Source organism: Magnolia sinica, chromosome 8 (genome assembly GCF_029962835.1).
Source record: "Magnolia sinica isolate HGM2019 chromosome 8, MsV1, whole genome shotgun sequence".
NCBI lineage: Eukaryota > Viridiplantae > Streptophyta > Magnoliopsida > Magnoliales > Magnoliaceae > Magnolia > Magnolia sinica.
Genome location: NC_080580.1, coordinates 6570938 through 6593650, shown reverse-complemented (window position 1 = coordinate 6593650; position 22713 = coordinate 6570938).

Below are 22713 nucleotides of genomic sequence, written 5' to 3'. Positions count from 1 at the left end.
ATCAAGGTGGGTCCCACACGGTAAGGGTAACAACACCCTCTGAGGTGTTACCCGGATAACACCTAATCCGCTCCCGCATCGAACCTGGCCCGCATAGACCGCTGTCAGAGTGTCGTGCGGGACGCGTGTGACGTGGCCGCGACTGATGCTCGCGCGAGTACGTATAGCAGGCTCGGTGTCTAGTAGGGGTTGCTTAGGGCCGAAGTGTCTTTATGGCGATGTCGTATGTATGAGAGCGACGGGTGGGATGTATTTCTCAGGGCTTGTTACAGATGGCGGATTTGATGCTGCCATTTTGATTGAGTTGGGAAGTGGGCCCCACTTTGGAATCGGTGGGGCTTCGGTGTTGCTTTTGATTCAGTCAAAACTTGGGTTCTGGCCTTCCATTGAGAACCGTGCTGGCGTACCTGGCACTAGGTCCCAACCGGAGAGTCACGTGATTAGATTTTCAATGAGATCCAACCCGTCCATCAGGTAGGATGCATCATCGTAGCCGTTAAACCCAAAAATTGTAATAATATGAAAATTACGTAGATCACTGTAGGAAACAGTTGGTATGGAATGGCTATCGTTAGTTTGGCGTTAAGGCCTCACCACAGTGGGGCTGTACATAGAGCCAAGTCGAGTCAAGCCTTTCTCGAGTTCAAGCTTGTTATTGAGCTAAACATGGAATCTTAGCTGGTTTACTAAAGCTTTTGAGACAGCTAAACATTGAAGCTTAGCTTGTTTACCAAAGTTTTTAACTGGGGATTGCCAATCCAGGGGGTTTCCAATCCCGTCTTTGAGGGGGTTTGTAATCCAAGGTGAGAGCTTGGATTACACCTAAAATCATTTGAATAGTTGCATGTATAAATGTATGTTACTGTACACAATTATTCTACTGGGCACATGGCCCACTAACAATGATCAACACCGTCCAAACATTGTTCATGTAAATCAGCACCGTCCAAATATTGTCCAGCACCGTCCAAACATTGTCCATATCAATCAACGATTAAAAATCGTTGGTTAGTCACTCAGACATGATCTTGTGCTTGCAGTCCATCTAAGACTTGGAATTTCATCACTTTTAGACAAAACATATATTTTAGCGGGCTTATCACAACCATAGTGTCAAAAATTATATATCTCACTAATTGAGGATATTAAAGTTGATTTAGTAATTAAATTTAAACCCCCGTGAATATACCATGTATAGGTATTTTTGAATTAAAGTTGATTCACACTCAAGGGTACCAAACACACCGAGAAAGCCTTTCTCGAGTTCAAGCTTGTTATTGAGCTAAACATGGAATCTTAGCTGGTTTACTAAAGCTTTTGAGACAGCTAAACATTGAAGCTTAGCTTGTTTACCAAAGTTTTTGGGACAATTTAAAGTCAAGCTAGTAGTTCGAGTTGAGATGAGCTCATGTAATGTTGAGTTGAGCTTGTTCATGTGCCAACTCAGCGCTGAACCCGACCCAAATCTGTACCCGACTCAACCTGGTGCCTAACTTGGCCTAACCCAGCCATCACCCCGACCCAAACCTCAACCCGACTCAATATAGCGCGGGCAGGTAGAGCATTTTAGGGCCTATTTGGCCGGATGGATTCCATGAGATTAGGAAGGATGGGATGGGTAATGACGATGGTTCAGAGGATTGGTTTAAGATCCATGGGATTGCTATATCCCGGGCAAAGTTCATCAAGTCTGTTTGGCACGCCCACCATATCCGGAGATTTTACCTTCTAATCTCTTCCAATCCTTCCAACCAAACACGCACCAGGTAGGATTGAACGTGATTAAGAGGGATGAGATCAAATTTAACATAATGATGATGATGTCAGTGGATTGGTTTAAGATCCATGGGATGACTATTTCCTGGGACAAGTTCATCGGGTTTATTTGGCTCGTTTGGCATATCCCGGAACTTTACCATCCCATCTCTCTTAATTCTTCTTAATCCGCCTGGCTAAATAAGCCCTAGTAAAAACTTTTAAATTTTAACTATTATTATTATTATTATTTTTAAAGTTAAATATATAAGATATATTTATTATGAATAATATATATAACACTTGAGGTCTTAGTATTGATCCCTAGTGGGGGTGGCTAACATGGAGTGTGTGGGCTGACATGGATGTATACTAACAAGCTAACCCATATATATATATATATATATATATATATATATATATATATATATATATATATATATATATATATATATATATATATATATATATATAAAACTGTTGCGTCCTCTTCCCACGTCCTACCACCTGCACAAGAAGGAGATAAGGGAGACCCTGACTCAAGTCGGGGAACCTCCGATGCTAAAGTCAGTGCTAGGACTATACAAGAGAAGGGTTTTTGAGAGAGTTTTCTGTGTACCTTTCATCGTAGGGATTTTTTGTTTTTATAGGAATGGGAGGGTCCCGTTGTGCAGGGATTCCCTTTCAAATATCTCGGAGATTTGATTTTGTTGTAATCTGTTTATGGATTCTGCCCGATCCCGAGATCTTCGGGGTCGGGAATCATTTTCATAAGATTTTTGGGAACGGTATTTATGTTTACATCGTCTCTTCCTTATTCGGCTCGGCCTTAACCGACCATGGTAATAAACGAGTCTCGGCTGGCTGTAAGGATAGAGCTTTTCACATTCTGTCGGATGAAATAGAGTCGGTCTATAACTGATATCCTTTCTTAATCCGATAGCCGACGCTGTAACCGACCTAATATGGGGTGGTTTTCTGGTCATCAGGAGACTTCTAGCGTTTGGGTCGTAATCGGTCCCTTTAGACGTTGCTGCCTCGTTATCCAAGTCAACTTTATGCGTCTTATATATTTTGCCTAAGGTAGTCTCGGTTAAGGTTCATTCCTCACCATCCGAGCTAAGTCTCTCCTTGAGGCATTTGATTCTTTTGCCTCGGTCAGACTTATTGCCTCAGAATCCCGGGCAGTGTCAATAGAGTTGGTCCATTCCATAACCGGGTCTCCGGACTTGTCATATTTTTCTCCAACAGTAAGCCCCCTTACTCCATGCTTTGATTGCATAAACACTAAGGAGTATAATTTTGGGTCGGCTCGAACTGGAGACCGATGTTATGATTGAACATTTAATGCTTCTTACATTGTCCTCAACAGGCATCGATTCATTACTCGAGGCTGCACATGTAGGCAACCGTCAGAGTGCCTTTCTGGCTTATAGGTGTTGGACGTGTGGCGGGAACGGTTCTTTTGTCAGTCGGCGTGTGCCATGTGTCAAGCGGGGGAGTCGAAACAGTCGTCGATTCGACTCCTCCTTAAATACCTCTGCCACGTGGCACGACTATAAAAGGAGGAGCCGGACACCCTTTCCTCATTTTTGCACGTCTGCTCTCTCCTCTCCCAATCTTGTTTTCCCTGTTCCCATTTTCTCTGTTGTTTCCATCTTTGTTTTTGTTTTTGTATCCACATTCGCATACTTTTTGCCTCTCCGGTGAGTTTCAACTCTCTCCCTCCCCTTCATTTTTAATCTTCACAGTAATGCGAGGTTCTCAGAGCCCTCGGGAGGGAGTCTCCGGTGATGAGGGCGAAGCGAGATATTTTTGGAATGTCTCGGAATCGCCCTCGCTGCTGGTGGATATGACGATCGGTGCCAATGAAGCTTTCCAGTTCTCTGAGAGAGTATCTGGGACTTCAGCGGAGCATCCTGCTTCAGCAGGTCTCTCTCATAGAGGTATGTCATTGGTGACTGCCTCTAAAAGACCCAATCCTCCTACAGACGACATGGAAGAGGAAGATGAGGAGATTGAGGGAACCACTGGGTCGGTTCCCACTTGGAGGTCGGCACAGGCTGTTGAATCAATTGCCGAAGAAGGGGAGGTGGCCGAGGAAGGGGAGGTTGGAGACGAGCAAATGGGTCCGGTCCCTTTGGACTTAACTGAGGCGGACTTAGACAGGATTAGAGTCGGGTATCATGTCCCAGACTCGGTAATCCTTCGTCTTCCTCTGCCGAGTGAATTACCCAACCATCCTCCTGATGGGATGGTCGCGATTTTTCAAATCGCTCCGCAGTGCGGCCTGCGCCTGCCCCTTCAACCCATTGCTTGGGATTTTCTTTACCTCCTCCAAATTGCTCCCGGGCGGATCGTGCCGAATGGGTGGAGGAACTTATTCAGGTGCTCAGTGTTGTGGGCTGAGACAGATCAGCCCTCACTGACCATCGCCAAGTTTCTCTTCCTGTATCAAGTACGGCCAAACCCTCAACAGCCCGGCTAATACTTTTTATATGCTTGGAGGAACAAGGGCAGTCCTTTGATAACCAACCCTCCTACCTCCAATAAGCATTGAAGAGAGAGAGATGACTCTGGGCATATGGTCGCTGGGAGACTGCTGAGCCAGTACTCTTCGAGCCTCGCGTTCCTCGGGCGTTCTCCGAAGCAGGTGACTCGGCGTATCCTTTTTCTGTTATTCTTTGCTATGATACTTTTGAGTTTGACCGAATGCGTTTTGCAGATATCCCCAAGAAAAGGCCGAAGCTAGAAGTCGGCACTTTAACTCGGATCAAGGATTTGAGGGCGCTAAGTCCGAAGGATCAGTCTTAGAAGGTTCTTCTTCAGCCGGAGTGCCTTCTTCTCTCGGGTTTGGACTCAGCCATGACAGGTACTCCCTATAGTCTTAATGCATTTCCTTAAACTTTGTCTAACTCTGTGCTTCTACTGCTTCTATCGATGCAGAGATGGCTAAGGCTCGGCTCCTGCTAAAACCTGCTTCCAAAATGAAGGCCCCTACGAGGTCGGTGCTTCTGTCAGAGACTCGGCCTTTGAAGAAGCTGAAAGTGGCTCTAGAGGCCAAGGGGTCAGCCGCCCCAGTCATCCCGACCATGGTCGTACTCTCTGACCCGGAAGAAAGGGCGGAGGAGGGGGACGAGGTAGCTGCTGAAGCTTAGGTTTAGCCAGGACTCGTTGCAGAGCATGTCAAGGAGTAAAGAGAGGAGCAGAGAAGAGAGACCTCAAGAGGGGAAATGACTCAACACGAGTTTTCGCCCTTCCAGTGGGCTGTGTCGAACATGGTCCCATGGGCCATCTCTCATGGGGGTGAGAAAGACTTTGCTGACCTCTTCTCCTCCCCTTCAAGGCGGACTCTTGCTCATGTGACGAAGGTGCTGCTCGAGGTAACATCTTTGATCCTGTGCTTTTCCTTAAGCCTTGCCCTTGTTTCGACAATTTAGTTCTGACCTCAAGTTTTCCTTTGCAGTTCGCGCCTTGTGTGCTTAAGGGTAGCTCGGATCTTCCCGACGCTGAGAAGTGGGTTGCAGAATTGGAGGCACAGCTCGAAGCTGCCATGGCTCGGGTTAGCTTGCTATTGGGCAACTTGGGGCTTGCCAGAAAAGCTGCCGATGATGCTAAGGCTGAGTGTGCCCATGTAGCCTCGCTGTTGAAAGAGGCTCAGGAGGAGAGTCAGCGACTCCGTCAGGCTCATGCCTCTTGCGATGAGAGGCTAACTTGGGTCAAAGCTGAGGCCAGGCTAAGGATCAAGCCATAAAGGCTTCTCTTGAGTTCCGAGAGTTTTTGGACGAGAGGGATCACTTGTATCAGGAAGGGTACGTCGAATGTATCCAAGTGATGAATCAATCCTTTCCCGATCTTGATCTCTCAGGATTCGATGATAATGCCGCTAGATCTGAAGGTCCGGAGGGTGAGGTTGCCGGGTCTGCCGATGCTACGGCTGGAATCGAGGTCTAGCCTGAGGCTGCTCCTGAGGCGCTACTAGAGGTCGTTCCGAGTGGCGGCAGCAGTTGAATCCGAGCCACCTCCCATGTTAGCTCCTGATGAACCTTGGGGCTAGTATGGTGTCAAGCACTTCACGCATACCAAGTTTCAAGCACTTTAAGCACACTAAGCTTCAAGGTGAGCTCGAGAACATCTGCAACCGAGAGAGAATTTTACATGTCCTGGCCAACTGTTTTTACCTTTATTTCTGTTATTCCTTCTATGTAATGCCGAAGTATGGTCAAATATAATCCGATGCAACAATTATACTGATGAATGAATATATTTGTTTATTTTTTTCTTATTCACTCGACTCAGTTTACATATTTTTCATTTTTTTATTTTTTTGAGTCTTCCCAAACGCTACAATTGGCCGACCTAAGGGTAGTAGATTTTTAGATGCTCGGCATTCCAAGGTTGAGGTAGCAATTGCCCCATTAGGTCTTCCAATCGATACGTCCCAGGTCGAATGATGCTTGAAACGACATAGGGTTATTCCCAATTGGGTCCCAGTGTGCCCGTGCCAACTTTCTTAGTATTTAGGAACGTTTTTCAGAGGACCATATCATCGACTCGAAAACGTCTAACCTTGACTCGGACATTATAGAATCGAGCTACTTGCCGTTACCGAGCTATCTTTCGCAGTCGAGCTCTTTCCCTCTGTTCTTCCACGAGGTCGAGTCTGAGAGCTAAGAGTTCTTCATTATCTCTTTCATTAAACGAGCTGACTCGTGCTGAAGGCAACCCTATCTCGACCGGGGTGACAGCTTCCGATCCGTACGCAAGGGGAAAAGGAGTTTCTCCCGTGGCAGTTCGAGCATTGGTTCGGTGTGCCAATATTATCTTCGGGAGTTCTTCAGCCCATGCTCCTTTGGCTCAGTCGAGCTTAGTTCAGAGATGTTGTTTAACAATTTTGTTGACTGCCTCAACCTGTCCGTTTGTCTGAGGGTGATGGGGTGATGAGTAAACTTTTTTGATCCCGAGATTATTGCAAATTTCTCGGTACTGTCTGTTATCGAACTGCTTTCTGTTGTCTGATATAATGGTCCGAGGTATTCCTAATCGACAGATAATGTTTTTTCAAATAAAGTTTGTGATCTTTTCTTCGATTATCCTAGCCAATGGATCGGCTTCGGGCCATTTTGTGAAGTAGTCTACCGCAACGACAACAAACTTGGTTTGTCCTTTCCCCAAAGGGAGCGGTCCAATGATGTCGATTTCCCATTGCGCGAATGGCCAAGGACCGGTCATGGGAGTCAGTTTTTCGGGAGGTTGTCTCAGAACGGCCGCGAATCATTGGCATCTATAGCAACTTTGGACGATTTTTTACACGTCGTGCTGAATGGTCATCCAGTAATATCCTTGGCGTAGGACCTTGTGTGCAAGTGATCGTCCTGCTGAGTAGTTTCAGCAAATACCCTTGTGGATCTCCTGCAATGCATAATCAGCCTCATTGGGATCTAGGCATCGTAGCAAGGGAGCGAAAAATCCTCTTTTATACAATACTCTATTGAGTATGGTATAATGAGAGGCTTGAATCTTTAGTCGTCGGGCCTCGGCGCGATCCTCGAGCAACTCTCCACTGCTAAGATATCGGACGATCGGGTCGAGCCATGTAGGTTTCGGATCGATTGTATGTATGGTCGAGCTAATCGGATCATCGATACTCGGTTTAGTAGCGTACTCGATCGGGACGGATCTGAGTATGTCGTCCTCGTCGGCAGAGGCAAGTTTTGCCAAAAGGTCAGCTTTAACAGACCCTGGCTCAAGTCGGGGAACCTCCGATGCTAAAGTCAGTGCTAGGACTATGCAAGAGAAGGGTTTTTGAGAGAGTTTTCTGCATACCTTTCATCGTAGGAATTTTCTATTTTTATAGGAATGGGAGGGTCCCATCGTGCAGGGATTCTCTTCTAAATATCTCGGAGATTTGTTTTTGTTGTAATCTATTTATGGATTCTGTCTGATCCCGAGATCTTCGGGGTTGGGAATTCTTTTCACAAGATTTTCGGGGCGGTATTTATGTTTACACCGTTTCTTGCTTACTCGGCTCGGCCTTAACTAACCATGGTAATAAACGACTCTCGGCTGGATGCAAGGATGTGGCTTTTCGCATTCTATCGGATGAAATAGAGTCGGTCTATAACCGATATCCTTTCTTAATCCGATAGCCGACACTGTAACCAACCTAATGTGGGGTGGTTTTATGGTTGGTCAGGAGACTTCTAGCGTTCGGGCCTTAATCGGTCCCTTTAAACGTTGCTGCCTCGTTATTCGAGTCAACTTTATGTGTCTTATATATTTTACCTAAGACTCATGACTTTGTAAGTCTCGGTCAAAGTTCATTCATCACTATCCGAGCTAAGTCTCTCTTTGAGGGATTTGATTCTTTTACCTCGGTCGGACTTATTGCCTCGGAATCCCGGGCAGTGTCAATAGAGTTGGTCTACTCCATAACCAGGTCTCCGAACTTGTCTTATTTTTCCCTAACAAAATATATTACTCAAGTCGAGTTTAGACCGAGTCAGTTTAGACCGAGTCGAGTGAATGCACCTTGGTCGAACTCGCGACTCAAATTCAATACGATATTCATAAAACATGCTTGACTTGCCTCAAGCCTGCCTTTTAAGCCGAGTCAATCCGAGCTGACTCTAGTGGCGTGGAGTGAGCTTTTGGCGCTGGCTCGACCCTTGTATAGCCCTGCTCACCAGGATGGACGAATTATTCTATGAAAAATAGGGTAGAGTACCTTATGTGCGGCTAGGATTGGATTGACGTATCCGCTTCCCACACGTGTCGGAGGTCCGCAAGCGTTTTCTTTTCGCAAAGGAGTATGTTTTGCATCTATCGCGAGTTAGGATTGAGCATGTGTCTCCACCCACTAGGGCTCACAGGCTTAGTGATCTAAATGATCTGAACCGACCATTTTGTGGGATGCGTGTTATAAGGACCACATGATGATATTTACACTGAACAGATGGTTGCCACAATATCCATCTGCCAATGAATTAGAGCAATGGAAGGCGATTTTCAAAGCTTCGAATTTAACTCCAAAAATCAAAGGCTAGGATCGTCTTTGAAGCCTTATTATCTTAAAGCTAGCATACATACCATGGTGAGGAGACTATGGACGGTGCGATACCATCTCAACATGTGGGCCACACTGCTTGGGTATCCTGTTCGCGACAGAAACACAACGGATCCATAATTAAAGTAACAAAGTCGTGAAACATAAGGAGAAGCTGAAGCAGAAATGATTTTAGTGGTTTGGTGTACGGACACCTTCTCAAGCACCTAGTTGCATTTGGACTCGTTGACATACACATCACTGATTTTGACCGTAAATTACATCCATTCCACTATTATTTCGGGACCATTTGAAAATCTCAGCGATTGGATGAGTACAAGATCCGTGAATGGACCTATCGTCCATGAATGATCCTGTCCATCAATTCTTGCAAGTGGAATCAGTGATTTGGAATGTCCAATCAAGATTATATTTTCATGGAAGAATATGGAGAATGCAGTGGAGATAGCGGACGGTCTGTGTTGGTGGTATCCAATCTAACAAGTGCATTTACAACTGGTGCGTTGGTAGGTTCCCGTACAAACAGCCCGCTAGATTCTCATAATGAGAGCAACGATTGCGTTCGTTAATGACTAAAGTACCTTGAAAAGAATGTCCTGCCGAGGCTTGACTCGGTGAGGTTGGGAAACACCGATTTCGATGTGGTCGTGACCGTGGGGCCCACGTTGATGTACTTATTGTATATCCACGCCGTCCATCCATCCTGAAAGATCAGTTTATGGTTTGTACCGAGAATCGATGCCGATTAAAATATCATGTGGATCACACAATAAGAAACATTGGTGATTGAATTTTTACCATTAAAAACTTCTTGTGGGCCATAAAAGTTTTGGATCAAGTTGATATTTGTATCTTACCTTCTTCCATGTATGTGTGACCTTATCAATAGATTGGATGACAAGCAAAAATTATTGTGTACCGTAGGAATTTTTTAATGGTGGACGTTCAATCTTTGGTATGGTCCTCTTTAGATTTGGATCTGCTTTATTTTTTGGCTCCCGCCGTTAAATTAGCTGGAAAAATAGATGGACGGCGTGGATTAACAACTCATACATCAAGATAGACTCCACGGTAACGGCCTCGCCAAAGTCGGTGTTTACCCGGTCTTATCGAATTCGCGTTCTGTCTCCTACCTAATGTTTTCTTTTCGTTGCACGTCGGTGGGGCCCACCTCAAAGAACGGTCTCGATGTAAACGGGTGGCACTTCGAATGAGGAAGTCACATGCAGTGGTGTGTAGGTGGTTCATTTCTTTTCAGTCAGACACGCTCAAACCCTTGATGCTAGGCATTCATACTTGGCGGGAATGAAGGGTTAGGATCGTTGATGGGAGTGGCTTTTGGTCACGATCAAGGACGCGGATTGCACACTGAGTAAACTCTGCGGTGCACACAAGGATGCATATGTCCTATCCATGCCGTTCATTTGTTTCTCCAGATGATTATAAGGCATGAGTCCAAAACTGATGGATAACCAAATTTTAAGTGGGCCACACCAAAAGGAAAAGTGGGATTTGAATGCCCACGGTTGAAAACTTCCTGGGGTCCACAGAAGTTTTGTATCAAACTGATATTTTTGTTTTTCTTTTCATCCATGTATGTGTGACCTTATGAACAGGTTGGATTACAAATAAACATCACAGCGGGCCTAAGAAGGTTTCAACGGTGGACGTCACTATCCCACTGGTCCACTTGAGCTTTGGATAAGTTTCAATTTTGGGAGCTGGAAAAACGGATGGACGGTGTGGATAAGACACATACATCACGGTGGGCCCTCACAGAATTTACTCAGTACGCAATCGGCTTCCCACTAGTAATCAAAGGTGGGCCCACAATGGCATCAGACCGTCCGTATTTGCGGGTAAGAATCATGTAGAAGACTTGCATTTGAGAGGTTGGAATGGCACCAGCAATATATTAGTGGGCCACACATGCAAGATGTTGGTGTTTATCGAGTGGGCCAGGCCATTCAATGAAAGGTGCCGGTCGTCCATGGTTTGCTCAGGTTCGACGCATGTTATGAGGCTTTAATTTCTTGGCCTTGCACATGGTGTGGCCCACCCACCAATGATCTGTCAAGTTTCATACACGTTGCTCCATGTGGTGCATTTTCAGAGTAGCCCACAAATCAATTGATGTCGACCTACTTCAGCCGTCCTTTTTAAGCATGTCCACTCTACTAACCCGTTGTCTTGATGGGCCTCTCTTGTTACCCGATTGACCCAACCGGAGATCAAGGTCCTCGGGTTCGGCTCGGTTTGTTCCTAATGAGTGCGAGTCAACTCGGACGAGTCACATGGGACTCACTCGGACCCAAATAGGAAGCGGATTGGCTGATGTATAGGGGTGTACATCCAGTCGAACTGGCCACAAGTCAAACTCAGCTCAGCCACTAGCTGACCTCAACTTGAACTTGGCTTGGCTCAGTTTGGTTAGCAACTCGAGCCAGTTCCAACTGAGTTCATGCTAAGATCAAGCCGAGCTCGCCATTACAATATTTTTACAAACACCTGGACTGCACCTTTAAAACCTCATTGTATTTGAGACAGCAACAATGGTTTTTTAGGTATTTTTATCAAACACTTTTTAAGCAACATAAAAATCAAGAAAAAAATGGTATTGGTTTCTTATACATACCTTCCTTGCCACTGGTTACACTTCATTGAGTTATTTTATCAAACACTTGGCAAGCAACATCAATATCAAAGTAACCGAGTCACCTAACTAGTTCGATCTGAGTTCGATTCGAGCTGGGTTCAATCCGAGTTGAGTCAAGCAAGGGCCAGCTCGCACTCTGATATAACTCATTTTCGAGCTAAAAAAATCAGCTCAACTCGGCTTGAACTCAGCTTTGAACTGAATCAAATTAAGCTTTTTCGATCCGAGTGAGCTAACCAAGCTAGCTCAATTCCTGCACACCTTTACTATTGTACCACACACTAGCTATATAGCCAGTGTATTGACATCAGCAAGTTCTGTGGGTCTCATCATGAGGTATGTGTTATATCCAAACCAATTATCTATTTTGCGAGCTCATCTTAATGCTTGAGACAAAAAATAAGATAGATCTAACAATCAATGGGACAACATTGAAAAAAGCAGTAGGGGATTGAAAGTGTGAAACCCTTTTGGGGTTCATATAAGTTTTGGATCAATATGAAATTTGTTTTTCCTCTTCATTCAGGTCTTTGTGACCTTATAAACATATTGAATGGAAATTAATCGTTTTGGTGGGCCCTATGAAATTTTTGACGGTGAAAATCATCATCTCCTCCGCTGCTATTTGTGGTGTGGGCCATTTGATCTTTGGATATGATTCATTTTTTGTACAGTATTCTAAAATGATCTCTAAAAATGGATGAACGGTGTGGATATAATAAATATATCATTGTGAGGCCCATGTTATTTTGATCACCTTTGAACCGTTCGTACAACTCGGAGCTCGAGTATCGTCAGCGCTCGTCTTCGCACGAAGCGTACCTGCACAAGCTATATTGCTGTGTGTGGTACACCAGCCAATCCGCTTCCACCCAAATACATGTGATTATTCCTGACTCGACCCGAACCCGAGGACCTTGACAACCCGACTTGGGTTTAACGTGGGGTCCACCCTTATCAGAATATGCACAGGGCGGCTATCTACCTCAACCGGTGAGATCGGCAGATTACCTACCTTGCCCATCTTGAGAAATCATAGGATATTCTCTCACGAGTACAGAGTACTATACTCGCGCGCACGTGCCCTGTCCACTTCACATGCATGCAAACCAGTACTACATATCATTTAAGTCATGGGACCCACCACGGATTACTCATCGTCCAATGGTACCACCTGAATGGCCATTTGATAAATGTTCAGTGTGAGAAGTGGTTAGACGGCTGGGATCATCCTATAACCTAGTTAGTACACTCCCACAATTGGCGCGACTATTTGAATGGTCCAGATTTATTGCGTGCAAGCTACGTGTATGGTTGCGTGATCATAATCATTTGATGCTCCATGTGTAGGGTGGTACGCGTGCCTGAGTGTGGTCCACCCGCACGATGATGCGTGTCCTTATAGTACACATGGCATGCAAGTAGCTCAATCCAAGCCGTAGATATCATAAGGCCCATTGTAGATGGCTATTAACCAGTAAAATCAACCTGAACTAATGAGCCCATGTCTATGATTTGTGGCCAACAAACAGAAACTCTAAATCAACGGTCCAAATTCAACAAACACCTACTAATAAAAAAAGGTGGACCATCCAATCCACATAGTGGGCCCCATGATTCAGACTCTTTCAGTTCTATGCATGCGGATAATGCCATATATACAGCGCCCAAGCGCTTGATTGTGGTTAGTCACTTTCGGTGAGAACTGATAATCTACAACCACGTGTAGGAAATCTAGTGCATGCAAGGTGGGCCCACCGCCAAGAAGAACACACGGTGGAAAAATCACGCCAACCACTCGTGCCTCAAATCCTAGCCAACCAAACAGAGAGGTGAAATTGGCAAGTTGGCAGGATGGACGTAACTCCCTACCATACAGGTGGCACGTGCCTCAAATCCGAGCCACCCAAACAAAGAACTGCCGTAGATGGATTATAACCCACACAGACAATTCTAACCTATCGATTACTGGACATCTACTAAAAATCAAAGGTTAGGATTGTCCAATAACTGATTTGAAGTACACGAACAAACCATACAGCTTTCTACTACCTAAAAACTCGACTCAACTCGATGTTTAAATATTTAACTAGGATTCATAAAACAATTTGAGATTAGGAACAGAATATTGAAAGGAGTCAAGCTAGCCAATGAGTTTCACGGCGACTCAGCTTGGTTTTTATTGAGTCAACTCAGTCTAGTTTTGAGCCGAGTCATCGAGTTTTAGAACTATGCTTGGGTGGTTAAGTACTGTAGAGAACCTTTCTACTTAGAGTCCAGTCAACAGTGCTTTATTAAAACAGGAAATGCAAATGGGTCTAATTGACCCCGACAGCTTGCCGGCCTAGGTCTAAAATTTATACTCATGGGCAGGTCTAGGTCCAAAAGTTCGCCCTGAATTAGTAATGGGTGAAGCCTAGGTCCACTCCAAATTAGTAGTGCCTGGCCTAATTGGGACCTTATTTTTAAATTGGTTTGATTTGGTCATACTAGCATGAGCATGATGGAGTCCCAAGTAAAGTAGTTAATACATTGCCTATTTTCTAAAATGTGATTATTAATTCACCACTTATGACAATTTGGATTGTGCAAATTTGGAGTCTTTTGTTGTCGTAGAATGTATCGAAAATCATGCTTTTATTGGATTACCTTAATCATTCAATTATACTCGTTGAAATTAGCGGACTTGGGGCCATTTATTACTTACTGCCATTAAATGTATTTGGAAAATTATGGGTGAAAACTCAATTATTATTTTCATATCCGATGGAAATTGAACGGTTGAGCTGAGTCCTTTAGGCCTGAGCCATCCTGTTTGTTTTTACTATTAGAGCTACAATTACATGCAAATGGGTAATGGTTACTCGTTTCTATGATTTCCTATTGATGCCGGTGCAATTTAGGTGCTGTGATGACAGAGCTTAGGGTGTTTGTTTTCTCCATAAATCACTATTAGGGTTGTTTGGCACCATGGATTTGGGAGGATTTGATGGAATTTCAAATCCTCTCGTTATTTGGTACCATAAAGTAATTGGGGGTTTCAAATCCCCTCAACCAAGGGGTTTGAAATCCAAGGTGAGACCTTGGATTACATCTAAAATCATTCTTATTGTTTCACGTGTAATATGTGTATCACTAGACTATTAATCTATTGGACACATGGCTCATTGATGATATCCTAAAATAATTAAATTATTAATTGTAGTACTATAATTACTTTAATATGATGATCAGCACCGTCCAGATATTGTCCATGTAAATCAACGGTTAAAATTCGTTGGTTAGTCACTTGAACATGATCTTGTGCTTGTGGCCCATCCGAGACTTGGAATTTCGTCATTTTTTTTGGAAGCCATCGTGTCAAAAATTACATAAGTTCACTAATTAGAGATATTAAAGTTGATTTAGTAATTAAATTCAAACCCATGCAAATATACTATGAATAACTATTTTTGGATTAAAGTTGATTCTCAATCTAAGGTGCAAATCCACGCTCCCAAACATATTAGGAGAATTACAATGTATTTTATATTTTTAAAGTGTTAATTACATGCTTCAAGAATTTGTGACCTAAGGGATGCTGTATTAGTATCTTTTAGGTACGGAAAAGGAGATGGACTATTTGAGTCTTACCATGATATATATGTTTTATCTACGGCGTCCATTCATTTGGTCATATCATTCTATGGTAAGCCTAAAAAAATGATACATACCCAAAGCTCAAGTGGACCACACTTTAGGAAGAACATTTAAATAGTTAGCGTTCAATCTCTAATATTTTATGTAGTGTGGTCCACTTGATCTTTGAATATGCCTCATTTTTTGGACCCATGCTCGGAAATGATATGTACTAATGAGTGAATGGAGTGAATATAACACATATCATGGTGGGGCCCACCAATTTTTGGCTTTGAATTATCATGAAATCTGATAGAGGGCAACTCTATGTGGTGTTGTTCCATGTATGCATTTAATGCTGATTTGAGAGAAATTATATGAAAATATGTCTAATTACATCAAACTAAATGGACTTTAGATGAGGTAGTTTTGTTATAGAGAATTATAACGAGGACAATTTCCTTCTTTTGAATGGATTTGACTTGTGCCATAATTATTGTGTCAATCTATACCTTTCAAAGATAATGATAGCTCATCTACTTGTAATTACATAAGAAATTAGAAAAACAAATGAACCCATAGGCGAATGAATAGTCTATTTATGACTTCAACCTTTTAGACCCAACCCAGGTCTAATGTGATGGGCTTGAATTCAAAATTTTGACCTGATTCTTAAATGAGCTGGGTAGGTGTTTATTAGCATTTAATTACAGTACAATATCTTGGAATTGGAATTAAATAATCTTGTTTCCCTTCTTAGTGTTGGAAGAACTTGAATATGGTAGATCCGTCTCTCCGCAGTACGTGGTAGGTTGATTTACTAATCAATTCCATCCATCTAGCAAGCCATACCGTGGATGGATTATGTTAAAAAAATGACACATACCAAGCAACACGATCCTTTATTTTTATTCAGTTCACTGCCATTGTGCTGTCTCTTATGAGATAACTCTCAAATCATCTTCACATCGACCCCCAATAGTACTTTGGTTACTTAAGTTACTTTTCTTTTCTTTTCTTTATTATTATTATTATTATTTTACACAGGCACCTGCCATGCACCCATGCACGCTGTAGTGGGATTTTACCACCTATGAGTTTCGAACCCAAGACCTCGTGTTGAAACTCTTTGAGTTACCTATGTTCAAGTAACTTATCTTGATTTCTACTCATTAAGTTGAAGTGATTAAGGGCCCCTTTTGAAACTATTAAATAAGTTACTTTTTATACCTACAACAGTAGAAAAGTAACCTTTTTCAGGTAAGTAACTTTATTTTATGAATAGTTATAAGTAAAATTTTTACTTAAAAGTATTTAATCACTTCAGTTAAACTTTTTTTAAAGCTTTTCTAATTTTTATAAGTTGCTGAATAAAAGCAAAAGAGAGATCAAAGAGAGGTATAAGAGAAAAAGTAACTTATTTGGTAGTATCTTAACGGCCTATTTGTTTAACCATTTACCCCGGTAAATATTATTGATAAGTTCATAATGATTGATTTTAATACATGATTGGATTAGAGGGAAATTGCATTGGATGTGATTGCCTTTGTAAAATCCATGAGCCCCACCCATTGTGATGAATGTTTATGATCCACACCATTCATCCATTTTACTAGCTCATTTTGAATATGAGCCCAAAAATAAGGCAAATTGTATGCTCAATTGGACCACACCACTTGAAACAACATAAGGATATAATGACGACTATCATTAAAAGATGAAATTGGTGCAAGGCTCACAGCGGCGTGTATCACTCATCCAACCTATTCATAAGGTCAGAAAGTTACTGATAAACCAAAAAGCATAAATATGAACTTGATCCAAAATTTTCATAGGCCCCCGAAAAGTTTCCAAAAATAAGCATTCAATTCCCATTGGAATTTGTAGTGTGGTCCATATGCACTTTAGATTTGTCTTGTTTTTGGGGTCACCCTAAAATGAGCTGATAAAATGATTAGACAACATGGATCAGACATATTAAGGTGGATCCCATAGATTTAAAGTGTCTCATTTTTCTCCTCGTCAATTTTAGTGCACTTGTCAACATTATCCAGATGGTTTGCATTACAGGTGCATATGGTTCGGTTCGGTCCGGTCCGGTTCTGGGGTGAAACCGGAACCGAACCACTACGGTTTTAGAATTTTCAGAACCGGAACCAAACCGTTAGCACCCTAAAATCGAATCAGAACCGGACCGTGAAAACCGGTTCAGTTCCAGATCGGTTCCACGGTTCTGAGCTTTTTATAATCTAGCCCAATTGTATGTTCTATTTTATAATTTAGCTCATGTCCACTCACATTGTGATCCATTTGATGAATGGTTTAGATATTGTATATGGTGTGAAAAAATACATTTGTGAAAACAATCAAAAGGTGCACTGTAAACCATAAATCATGAGTCAAATATACAACTAAAATATATTGTAAACTCACGGTTCCAGGTTTAGTTTCACGGTTCGATTCCACGGATCGGATCCATGGTTCGGATCCACGGTTTGGTTCGGTTCTACATACCCCCAAACCGAAACCGAACAGAACTAAACGGTTCTTTAAATTTTGGAACCAAAACAGGAACCGATGCACTCTAGAACCGGACCAAAATGAACCGTTTGGTCGGTTCCGGTCCGGTTCTACAGTTCTACCGGTTCGATATACACCCCTAGTTTGCATGAATTAACATTGTTAACTAATTATTACCCATTTACCATCATTTACTGTTGTAAATGGTTAAACAAGTAGGCCGTTAGAACAATCCTAACATTTTTCAATTACCAGAAACTCTTAGCTACTCTTTCATAAGGTTAAGAGGCATTGCATGACCGAAAGAGGGATCATATCATGGAGAGCTTTCCCTTCCTCAATTTAATATAATATATAGGTCTTAATCAATTTAAGAAGCACAAATACAATTAATAGCCGCCTAAGGAAAATGATGTTAGTTGTGTTATTATTTCCATGAAGGTATCTGCCTTTCACTGCACATGAAATTCCTTGTCTCCTTCCATATTTATTCGTTACCTCATATTTTTCTACACATTGGACTTATATGAACTTATTGCTATATCATAATCATCTTCCACCGGCCTTTTGGCGTTGAATCCTCATGGATGAAATACGTCTAATCCTGTTTTCGTATTGTGGAAAAAAAAAAAACAACAATTAATTCATCAAAACTCATATTCATGTGAGATTCCAGTATTTTAAATTCAATTCATCAGTTGTTAATTCTTGGTCATTGAGATTCATGGGCTATTTGAATTCATATTTAGAGATAGATAATAAACATTTTTTTACCCTCTTTTAAATTAATAGAAATGATTGAAGTTTTTCTATTTGAGATTGTCTTAAGTCTAATTTCTATTACTTTCACCTGAATATTCATGATAGCATATTTATAGAACGGACCGGGGATCTAGTGGACCTTTGATTGAGTAGTTGAATGTTAATGGTGTTTGCTCTCTACTGTTGCTTTGGAATATAGCAGATCTAATAGCCAGGATCATCTGATCCATATGAATCTCAACCACTTCCCATCCACTCTAGAGCAAACTAGATGTACGGTCCAGATTGACACCTAACCCTGCCACGTTTACTGGGTTGACATGGTTCGAACATATTTTCAGTACTCTCGAGTTCCACCGTAAGAAAAATCTCTTTTTTCCCTATTTAAAGGACACACGTACAAACAAAGGCATGAGAAATCATTTTCATTCACATAAAGAAAAGCAGAGAGTCTTGAATGCATGTTGTGTTAAAAGGAGAAGATTTTCCTTCCATGGCATGCATGCCAGGCTTCACGAGCCATTCCCTTTGGCCATAAATGCTATTATCCACGGTGGGCCCATGATAGTTATCCTACACCATCCCACCTTCGTGACTCACCCACTCGTGTCTGAGTGCGCACATTAATTCCTCCCTTTGATTGCACAACATGAACTTTCTTTTTCTTTTTCTTTCAATGCCCATCGGATGCTTATGGTGTGCTTTTCCTATATTTTCTTAAATGGTGGGGACCTGTTTGGGAAGTGGATACATGCCCCCACCAATTTAGACCAGACTCTGAAAACACAGAAAATTACTCCAAATTAAGATGAGTCGACTCAAAACTCGGACGAGTCTTAAAAACATGAATACTTGAATTGACTCGAAACTGAGTTTACTCTAACCGAGTCGTCTCAAAAAGTCAAAAGTGTTGATTCAGATACGATATGAATTTTTTAAAAAACCTTTTTTAACTAGGTATCTATTATTTAAAATCTACACAATAGATAACTTTGTAAGAATCCTATAAGGTGAGCCTTGGTGATCAACGGTTTATATTTACCTAAAGGTTGGATAATGTGATCGGGTGCACCAGCGTCCCCACTAAGTGGCGATATGTTCATAAATTAAATTCTTATGAGGGGTGGTGTACTGCTACTGTGATATGCACATATTTATGTAAGGGAATTGAGATTCCCAATTGCGTGTAGAGCCTTTCAAGGAGAGGAGAGGAGTTTTGATGGGTTTCAAACTCATCTAACGTCAATATTTAACAAAGCTGGGTCCCATCCAACATCATCTTGAGAAGTTCCAAGTGTGGGACTTAATCTATATGCGGAATAGGTCCACGGATCTGTCTATGCATGAGACATGGCGATCAAGGGTTTAGATAGCTTACCTAGCTGAGAGGCCGCCATGGAAGCCGAATAAGAACACCAGAATACCAGAATTCCTTTAGAGCTTCGGATCTTCCTCTCCTTCACACCTCTTCTGCAAATCAGTAGATGGGACTCGAATTTTTGCTGTGGTGTAAGATTGAGGACCCAGCTCTCTTTTATAGAATCTGTGGAGAGAGAGTTTGAAACCCATCACAACTCTCTCTCCCACGCTCCACATTGTAGTATCCTAGTGCAACTCAAATTGTTGTCTGCGTAAGACAGTTATAGCATTCCAGCCCTAGTATGCAAAGCTGTGCAGATAGACTGCGCAGTACATCACCTGAAGTGGGGCCCACTGGTCTACTCAATCATCCAGTCCAACTGAATGACAATCCAGACTGTTGATTAGTAAGGCCCACTCAATAGAGTTCTTACACCAAGCCCATCTCATCTTCTCTAAAGGGTGATAAGGAATACCTCAGTCGAAGTTCTCAGACTTTCTGATCTCCATATCCAATGCACAGCAGGTCCTATTAGCATTCCGCGATAAGATATCTTTTGATAATTGTATAAGATGTATTTAAAAAGTAGATTACAATCATACAAGATTACATGAGATGGGAAGATCTAGTGGCCTTGTATGAAGATTTGACGGATTATTTGTTGGATCATCTTTAGCTTTATATGAGAAGGATACACAGTCTGATGTTCTAATCTTTTAGTTTCACAATGTATTTATTTAGTTAGAAATTGTATATTTAATGTAATTGTAAATAATATTTGATAAAATAATTTTTTTTAATTACTTTCTTACTTTATTGATATTATAGTTGAGAAAAATATTATCAATTGTACAATCAAAGAGTGGAGAATCAGAGCCCAGCTCTTTTTTAAGACATGACTGACCTATTGACGTATATGAAATCATATTGAGATGATTACTAAAGAGTCCTACTATCACTGTTGAAAAGTCCTTATTTGTTGAGTTACATGAGTTACCGTTGAAAAGTCCTTATTTGTTGAGTTACATGCGTTAGAGAGTCTTTGGCCAGTTGACATATATAGCATATATATCTCTGTTGAAAGCATGAGAAATTCCATGGCTGGTGCTTCTCATTGATCCGAGGGTGAATTGCGGACTATACAACTTAACTTTTAGCATGTAGAACTTCTCTAAATTCATACCGTGATTTTGCGTATTAGATTCATACCACCCATCACTAGATTATTCTAGAGCATGAGTTCAAAAATGAGGCACATCCAAAGCTCAAGTGGACCACACCACAAAAAGCAGTGGTGATTGAATAACCAATGTCGAAACCTTCTTAGAATCCAATGTGAGGTTTATTTTCCATCTAACTTTATCATAGGGTCACACATACTTAGATGAAGGGAAAACACAAATGTCAGCTTGAACATGGCCTTATGTGGCCCGAAGAAATTTTCATTGGCAGGCGTCTAATTCCCACTATTTCGTATATGTGGCCCACTTGAGCATTGGATCTGCCTCTCTTTTGGCCTCATGCCATAAAAGGTTATGAAAAAAATGAATGGAGGGTGTAGATCTAATACATACGACATGATGGAGCCCACAAAAGTTCCACTTGTCAACACTTCAAGTTTTCTTCTCTCCCCAGGCAATAAAACTTTCTTGATCGTGTGAAGTTTACGAAGGCCCACTATGATGCATTTCTTGGATCCACACCCTTCTATCCAATTTTTTCAATATGAGCTTAAAAACAAGGCAGATCCATAACAAGTGGACCACAACACAAGGAATAGTAGAAATTAATGCTATTGTTAAGAATTTCTTGGGTCATAGAAAACTGTTATCAAGCTGATATTTGTGTTTTACCTTCATCTAGGTATTGGTGACCTTATGAACAAGTTAGACCGTCAATGCCTCACGGTTGATCCCAAGAAGGTTTTAATAGTAGTTCATTTAATCCCCACAACTTTCTATGATGTTATTCATTTGAGCTTTGGATGTACTTCATTTTTGGGCTCATCTTGTAAAATTATCTAGAAAAATTGATGGATGGTGTAGAACACACCCAAAAAAAAAAAACATGGTGGCTCGTGGAGAAGTTCCACAAATAAAAAGGTCACGACACACAATTCACCCTGGAGAGAAAGATTAGGCGTATCTTGTGAGCTGGGCAAGCAGATTAGGTGAGACCCTGACTGTGGGGCCCACTGTGATGTATGTGACTACATTCATGCCGTCCATATGTATTGAAGGCTCATTTTAAGCCACGATCCAAACAATGAAGCAGTTCTAGATCCCAAATGGACCATGGTACAAGAAACAAACAGTGTTGATTGACTATTAAAAACTTCCCATGGGCCACAAAAGCTTTGGATCAAGACGATATTTGTGTGGTCTCTTCATCTGGGTGTTTGTAACCTTATCAACTGGTTGGATGGAAAATAAACATTTTGGTGGAATCCATGACGCTTTTAATGGTGGGAATTCAATCACAACTGTTTCCTGTGGTGTGGTCCACCTAAGATTTAAGTTAGCTTCATTTTTTGGATCACACCATAAAATGCCCTATCAAAAATGGTTGGACGGCATGGATTTAAGGTACATACATCATTGTGAGCCCCATAGCTAGGGTTCCACTCACCCTCTATATTTTGTTAGTTTTACCAAATTTCTTCTAGTGGAGATTTGATTGAGTGATAAACAAAATCATGTTTTTAAGCTATGATTTAGACCTAAGCTGCAAATCTAGCTACTCAACCTCTAGTCTTACTGGGTCAACCAGAATCATCAGGTAAGAAAAATTAGGTTGCTTGAACTTTCAAATTTCAACCTGATTATCTGACCTAACTTCTCTTTCCTACAAAATGAGAAGAATAGGCATATAAAGCCCTGTTTGTCAGGCACCTACAAAAAATTGATTTTTAATACATAATTACTATTAATTAATTAATTTATTATTATTATTATTAGTTTGAGATAGAGCTAAACT